We start from the raw sequence: 8,891 nt of genomic DNA on the forward strand, positions 1-8,891 counted from the left end.
GAACGCATTGTTATGTCTCTCGTGCTGAGAGGTGGTTCCTTGACGCCCTTGATTCAGATGAGCAGTTGTGAAGCACCATGGATAAATGATGTTGGCATAGCAGGGAGAGCCAAAAGCATTGGTGGCTGAATGGCAAATGGAGAAGCAAATAGGAATCATGGGATCTGCTGAAGCAGAGCTGAGCAAACAGTAGCAGAGATGTGAACCAAAAGGAAGCAGGGTGAAATTTTTTTGTGGATTTTGTTGAGCTGAGTTTGTAGAAGAATCACTTGCAGAGCTGTATTTGATGCAAAGTCCAGGCAAAACTGGTACAGCGATAAAACAGAATTCACTCAGCGGCAGAGCTGTGCATGTCAGAGCGCTAAATGCACAGCTTTCACTGTGCTGTAGCAGAGTTGATTCATTCTCAAAGCTGTGTATGTCAGAGCGCTAAATGCACATCTTTCACTGTGCTGTAGCAGAGTTGATTCATTCTCAGAGCTGTGTATGTCAGAGAGTTAAATGCACAACTTTCACTGTGCTGTAGCAGAGTTGATTCATTCTCAAAGCTGTGTATGTCAGAGCGCTAAATGCACAGCTTTCACTGTGCTGAAGAAGAGTTGATTCATTCTCAGAGCTGTGTATGTCAGAGAGTTAAATGCACAACTTTCACTGTGCTGAAGAAGAGTTGATTCATTCTCAGAGCTGTGTATGTCAGAGAGTTAAATGCACAACTTTCACTGTGCTGAAGAAGAGTTGACTTAATGGCAAACCTGAGTTTGTCAGAGACTCTAAGAAAAACTGCCACAGAGCTATAGCATAGTTTACTCAGCGGTAGAGTCAAATGTAGTTTGCAGTGGTACGACAATGTCTCAATGATATAGCAGAGAACAAGGTCCAAGCAGAGCTGAACAGTGAAACAGCAGTGCTGTAATTGTCTCTCTGTCCAATTGAGAGCTCACCAAGGGTTCCAGGTTTAAGGCACCAGGCACATAGGGACTTTACTGTGGATTTTTCAGTCATATATGTTTGTGGAAAATCCACCGCAGAATACGGTAAATTAAATCTTTTAAACTTTAGCTGAACATGGCAGAACATTTTAGCATGTGTTTTACAATATGTGGTATGTGAATTCTTTAGTGCAAGAGCTAAAATATGTGGTACATCAGTTTTCCTATGCATTAGCCATGATTTTGTGATGAAATCCATTCTGTGTGCATGTAGCCTCTATCTTTTTACATTTTGTTTTCTTGCTGTGATCACAAGTGCCCCAGTGGGTAGACCCGTCATGTGTAATACATGCAAGGATTTCTCCACTAAAAGCTTCAATGCTTCAGCCAACAAAACCATCACCGCAGGTATATTCACACTTCTCTCCTCATCGCCTTAATAGGGTAGTCAGCAAGAAAAAAAAAGAAAAGATTGCTGACAGACTGTCTCCCTTTAAAGGACAGAGGGTATTCCTTCATTTAAGATTTTCAACACTTAACCAGAGTGGAAAGAGGCTGCAAACTGCATTTCTTCTTTTGAGAACCTATAATTAGGGATGAGCGAACGCGCTCGGTGATGCTCGGATATCACTCGAGTGTCACGGTGCTTGGATGTGCTTGTTACTTGGTAAGCAATGGTAAGCAACTTGAATCCCCTCCACGCATCTTTGGCGGATGTTACACAGCCAGTAAGCATGCAGGGATTGCCTGTGAGTCACTGTAAGGCCGTAGCCATCTTGGTCGTGGCATTACTGTGATAGGCTAGACGTCTGACATCATCAGGGATTATAAAAGGACAGGCGCCACCCGATTTGGCACAGTGACACTATTGCCCAACTCTGTGACGCTACGTATTGGAAGGAGAGAGTGCTTGTCTAGGCCTGGGTGCACAGTATAACCAATCAGAGGCCTGTAGTGTTGATGCTTGTGCTGAAGACGAGCTATCATACTAACTGCACTTATAAGGGCTAATCGTTTGCTTTGCTTTACTGTTTGTATCACATAGAATCTGCATTTAGCCTAGGGAGGGAGAGAGAGTCGCAGGAGCAGGGAGAGTGACAGGGATTAGGCCTGTGGAGTCCGTTGGCAAATACAGTATATTATAACTGCATCTTTTTTTGTGGGGGCTGAAAAAATTGAATATATTGCTTTGGCAAAAATTAATAGACCACTTTCAAATGTTCAGTTTGTCCGATTTTTCTCTTTATAGGTATATTTTTGAGTAAAATGCAAATTGTTCTTTTAGTCTATTAACTTCTGACAACATGTCTCCGAATTTCCAAGTTCTGAAATCAATATTTTGTGGAATAACCATGATTTGTAAAAACAGCTTTCATGCGTCTTGGCCTGCTTTCCACCAGTCTTTCACACTGATTATGATGTAAAAATGTAAGCAGTTCTTCTTTGTTTGATGGCTTGTGACTATCCATCATCCTCTTGATTACATTCCAGAGGTTTTCAATGGGGTTCAGGTCTGGTGAATGGGCTGCCCATGACAGGGTTTTGATGTGGAGGTCTCTTAATTTTTGCCACAGCTGTATTTGGATCCATCAAGTATTACGTGCTCTGAGGTCCTTTTTGGTGTTACGCATCACGCACAAAAATCAAACATTTCCTGGGCTCCATTTCTGAGCCATACGCTATTCTGTGGTGGGGAGTACATGTCTGTCATCTCTAAAACTGAGAAAAAGTTTTTAAAAATTTTGTAGGCTCCATTTGTCAGCCATATTGGATTACGTGGTCTGTGAACATTTCTGTGATCTCAAAAACTGAAAAAAGCTTTTAAAAATCTTGTAAGCTTCCATTTGTCAGTCATACTGTGTTACGTGGTGTGTGAACATTTCTGTGATCATAAAAACTGAAATTTTGTTGGCTTCCTTTTGACAGCCATACAGTCTTTAATGGTCTGTGAACATTTCTGTGTTCTCTCAAACTAGGAGGAACGGCAAATTTTGGATGATGAGACAGTTGCCGCTAAGTCTTGCTGTTAAGTCACAAAGTCAGGAGGACCAGTGTGCAGTGGTGGAAGATGAGGTGGTGGATGACAAAGTCACCAACCCAACCAGGGAAGTTGGCATGCAGAGCAAGGCCAGCAACGCTGAAGGGGAGAGATCGGCAGCACCGAAACAGACAGTGGGGTGACCAGAGGGAGAAGGCAGGCAAGTGCTCTGCAGAGCACTGACACTCTTGAATTTATCATTCAAAGAGTTAGGTGTCCCCAGTCTGGAACTTTTTTAAAGAGAGTTCTGAGAAAAACAAATTGGCCATTTGCAACTAGTGCCATGCCAACATCATCAGGGGCTGACCACTAAGAACCTAACACCACCAGCATAATCAGGCACGTTATCTAACTTGGTGGGCCAAACAGCTGGGTCCATGACTGGTGCAATAGGGTGACACCACTGCCTTCTCCCCTGTGCTAGGTGCTTCCCAATCACTCATCCAAAACACTGGTGCAGATGCCTCCTGAACCTATCCTTGAACATTCTGACTTACCATCATCAGGCACTTCCAAATCCTTGTCCCAGCACAGCGTTCAGGTGTCTTTACCCCAGGGCTTGGAACGAAAAAGAAAGGACAATTGCTTGTGGCCAGGGACTCTACATTTCCTTCATGGCACACTGGATGAACATTTTGGAGGCTGGGGCCGAGTCACACCCTGGCACGGTGCATGTGTTCCAGATGCCGAGGATTGCTGGCCTTACTTCAGGGTTTCTTTCACCTCCTACAGCAGTTCCTGCACCCCCTCCTGCTCCTCCTCATACTCCGTCTCCAATGGGGTATCATCCACATCAGTTGAAAGCTAGAAGCTCTACAGCACTGACTCAGTGGAGCATCAACAGGCTCTGCTGAAGCTAAATTGTCTAGGAGACAAACCACACATCTCAGCAGTCACTTAAAGGAATAAAAGACCAGACAGATGTTTTTTGCTGCTGAACCTACAACCAGGCATGGTCACATGTGATGGGTGTAACCTGGCAAGCTCACAAAAGTACCATGCTTGACACATGTGCAAAATCTGGTTGTTCAGCAGTTTCTGAAAACTAGATTTGCCAGAGCTTCTAGTCAAAGTACACCGAGTCAGAATCCATTTCCACATGTCGGCTACAGCTGCCGCCACTCTGGCAGTGCTGCAGTAGCACATGCAAGTGCCAGTTCACGGACTGGTGTGCAACGTCACCAAGTGCTGGAACTCCATGCTGGCAAGGATTTGTCAGAAATGGCCAGTGGTTGAGTACCAGTTCCAACACACCCGTCGGTATTGTGGTCAGCCTCCGCACATAGCTGAAGAATGGGCATGGATGGCTGACATTGTGCGTTTCCCTAAGACTTTGAGGACTTCACAAAGATGCTAAGCGGCGATACCATAGTCAGCACAACTATCCCGCTTCTGTGCCTACTTAAACAGTCGCTGATCACAATTAAACATGTTGCTTTGCATGCAGACGAGGTGGGGAAGGAGGAAGATATAACACAGAGATTGTAGCCACTCAAGACTCATCTCATCTGCTTACAGCAGACTGGGTATCAATGAGGAGGTGAATGCTGAGGAGGAACAGGAACTGGTGACTAAAGCACAGAGATTAGTAGCCACACAACCTTCGTACCGTCTCTCCTACATGGATGGGCTGAGGATGTGAATGAGAAAGAAAGGGATGAGGAAGATATGAAAGTTGTCATCATGATGGAGACAGGGAAGTGTTGGCTGTATAGAGCTTGGCACATATGGACGACTATGTACCGCTGCCTCTCCCGTGACCCTCGTGTTACATTCATCTTGGCCAAAAAGAGTACTGGTTGCTCACCCTGCTAGACCCAAGCTGCAAGTAGAACGTTTCTGGCATTTATTTTACTTAATTTCTACAGCACTTTACAGATATCATCACTGTCCCCATTGGGGCTCACAGTCTAAATTTCCTAAAAACAATGGTGGTGTTTTTTGGAGTGTGGGAGGAAACCAAAATACTCAGGAAACTCGCAAACACGAGAAAAAACAAGCTCCTTGCAGATGACGTCCATGGTGGAATTTGAACCCAGGACCCCAGCGCTGCAAAGCAACAGTGCTAACCACAGAATGGGCCGTTTGTGCAGTAGTGAAATTTATGTAAATGGGAAATGTAAAAAAAAAGTGTAAAATTAGTGGTTTGATTCTATGGATTTATTCATTAATATTTAAAGGGGTTATCCATCTTACAGCTGAAAACGAGATCACACAAATAGTAGTAAACAATCACGACTCCCTTTTCCTGCCGTCCCAGCACTGATGATCGAGCGTTCCTCCTAGGGCTTTTTTTCACAAGGAGGCAGCTTGCAACCACTATAGCAAATCACTGACTGCAGTGGTCAGATGCTATACTTCTGACATCAGATGGCACTGCTAAAAATGGAGTAAAACAAGGCTCCCGATTGGCTGCAGTGACCACATGCTGTCCACTTGTAACCAGAGCCTGGGAGCAACGCTAGAGAATGAGCACTGGATCAGAAGGGCTAAAGTAGAGGTTATTGGGGTTTAGATGCCTTATAATATTTGAAGTTTATAAACAGTAATTTGGTCTGCAAGGCACATTTTTTTTTTTTTTAACTCTGCACATGCCAATTTCTCTTGTAGTACCACATGCGTTTTGGGACTAAAGCCCAAGAGTTGCATTTTATCAGCAAAAAAAAGTGTTTCACTGTATCAGCAAAGTGAAAGATTCCAGAAATTTTATGTACACATTTGCCTTTTTTCATTGCCTTTTTGCAGTAGTTTTTTGATGATTTTTCCTATATTAATTTTCAACTGCATTTCACAGTACCAAAGTCTACGAGATTTCAGAAATCTCATGCACACACCATTGGTTTTTTTTCCTGTTTTGTGAAAGACCTGCGTTTTTGCAAAATACAGAATGTCACTTCTTTCAGCGTTTTTCACCCATTGAAAGCAATGGGTAGTGAAAAAAAAAAAAAAAAAAAAAAACACGCAGCGAAAAACGTAGGTATCAGGTTTTGCAGCGTTTCTGTTGCCAAAACCTGGTGAAGATGAATCAGGCTTTTTTTTTTTTTTAAAAATAGAAAAACCCACTGGCACTTGCCACAAAAATTTGTTTCTAGCCGCCTTGTTTAGGTGACAACCACCACCTGTTGTCAAAAATATAGAAATAAATAACAGATAAATCCAAACGCCGCTCAAAACCAATAAATGGATGAATGGGGAGAAAAGATTTGGGAGCTTAAGGGTATGTGCAGACGTTGCAGATTTGCCTCTGCGAATCCACTGCAGATCTGCAAATCATTTACCGCTGTGCACATGCTGCACAAAAATCCACGCGGAAACGCTGCGTTTTTTTTTTTCTGGAGCATGTCAATTCTTTGTACGGATTCTGCGTTTTTACACCCATTCCATTATAGGAATACGCAGGTGTAAAAACGCAGGGGAAATCCGCAATAAATGCCTGAGGAAGGAAGCCTTAGGGAATGTGCACAAGTTGCGGATTTGTGTGCAGAATTTTCTGCGTGGAATCTGCTTTTTTTTGGCAGAATCCGCAGGTCCAAATCCGCGCGCTTTTTATGTGGATTTCCTGCGGATTCTGCAAAAAAAAAAAAAAAAAAAAAGGCAGATTTCGAGCGGCAAATTCTGCACACAAATCCCTAAGGAAGGAAGCTTTAAGCTCCCGAAACGCGTTGGATTATGACTATTCTATTCTCACCCGCCAACACCTGACCACAGGTACTGAAGTGACATCACTAATCCCAAACTAAAAGCGGTTACACCACTTAGGTCAACCGGCAGTGATTCTTCTTACGCTTGCCACCGGCCGGGGCCAATTCTGACACAATCACCGCCTAAATCCAGCCCTTCTAAGTATTTTGACCTTCGCTCTACGGCGCCTGCCACTCCAAACAGGTCAGTGTGATACATTAAACTATCGCATTATCCCCAGAACTAGATGCACTCCATATAGATTCGATTTACTCTCTACCTATAGTGCGAGGCTTCAATACCCACCGTGTCTCTCACTGTGTTTGGCGGCTTGTGCCCATATGCCGACACACCAGATACAATCAATGCCGCGTGCACCTAAACCACACACACAGACGCACACTCCATCACCCGACAGTCTCTCTATGACACTGGCCGAGATCATTGCACCCAGCTTCCCTGGTACTTGATCAATGTACCCAGCTATCCCAGCAGCCAGCCCTGTAAGCAGCTGGCAACTTCCAGCGGTAAAGCTAATATTTCAAATGTTATAAATAACATTCTCAGTGCCACATTGTATTTGACATTTTTAGTGGTACAATTTATTGGCCATTTAAGGGACACCGCATTTTCTGTGAAATTAAGTGTATCCCCTCAGTGTGGCCGCACGATCAGCGGTATTATTGGCGTGTGCTGAGACAAATGTACCCAGACAAAAACGCATTTAAAAAAAAAACAAACACGACGTACCAAAAACGCAGCAAACACTCAGCAAAAACCAGCTTTTTTTGGTGTTGCTTCTTTACTATCAAGAGAACAGGTTTTGCCTCCCAAAAAAATACAAAAAAAAAAAAAAAACAACGTGTGAACATAGTCGAAATCTGCAGCATGTTCTTTCAATAATTTTGCTACATTTTGTACCAATTCAATTAAAAGCATAAAAAATACTTGTAACATGCATCAATAAAAAGCATGAAAAACAAAAAAATTGTGCATAATAATTTTCCTGCCAAAATTGCGTTTTCATGTGTGGAAAAATGCTGCAAAAAAGGGCTGGGTGATACACCCTAAATGGGGATCTAAGGCCTGTTTCACACATCCGTTTGTGTCCAGTCAAAATCCGCCATTTTGCAAAAAAACGGATCCACCATTTTTCTTGGCGGATCCGTTTTTTTTCCCATTGAGTTGCATTACTGGCGGATCTTGACGGATGGCCATCCGTTGGATCCATTTTTTTGCGGATCCGCCAAAATTTTGACGTCCGCCGACATGCCCGAACGGACCATGCAACGTTTTTTCGGGCTGCAGGATCCGCACTTCTCACTGGGCATGCCCGAAAGACTTCACTCAGCCGGAATTTAACCCTAAACTCTGTTCTGGCAGCTGAAAAATCTCTCCCCCCCCCCCCCGTTAAAATAACGGTCCGGTGACAAACGTTGTGGTCAGTACAGGAACGGATCCGCTATCCGCCATTTTAGCGGATTTTGACTGAACAAAAAAACTGATGTGTGAAACAGGCCTAAGGGGTAACTTTTCTCCTTGTGGAGAGTGACCAGCCAGGCCCTGGCATGTTAGAGGAGACTTATATACCATGCATGCTCCTCTGGGAAATTAAATAATTAATGGGAACCTGTCACTAGAAATAACAATGATTAATCGGCAGAATAACTGCGATATTCTGCTGCCCGCCGCCGAATGCAGCAGGGAGGAAATGATCTTTGTTCTCCCTGCCAGCATTCACAATGCAGTCATGGGGGCGGCACTGGTTCAGTCACCGCTGACAATATAGAGTGGCAGATGTAATCATGCCCCCGACTGATAGATGGCCTCAATGTAAAGCTAGTGTCCGTTATTGACGCGGTTACAGCGGACGCTCTGTATTGTCAGCGGGGGCTGAACGAGTAGCAGAGACGCTCCTATGACTGAACATGGCCTATGTTAGTGAGGGAAATGTATCTGTAAAAATCAGATGCTATATGGATTATTCATAATGGGATCCAATTTTTATTTTGCACACCCATAGACAATGGACGAGTCTCATCCGCCATACAGGAGACACTGACACGTGCAGCCTGTGATCTTTTTCACATGGGCATTTGGTCTGTATTAAACTTTAATTGAATAGATTAATTGCATAACATGGGTCCTACTGCTGTCCATGTCAGTTTTGGGTTTTCCGTCATAATTCACATACATTTTTAATGAATTTTTCAGGTATGCCCTTTTCCATGGTGCTCCATCCA

This window comes from Dendrobates tinctorius, unplaced genomic scaffold (assembly GCF_039654945.1).
Source record: "Dendrobates tinctorius isolate UK_male_01 unplaced genomic scaffold, ASM3965494v1 ptg000203l, whole genome shotgun sequence".
Classification (NCBI taxonomy): domain Eukaryota; kingdom Metazoa; phylum Chordata; class Amphibia; order Anura; family Dendrobatidae; genus Dendrobates; species Dendrobates tinctorius.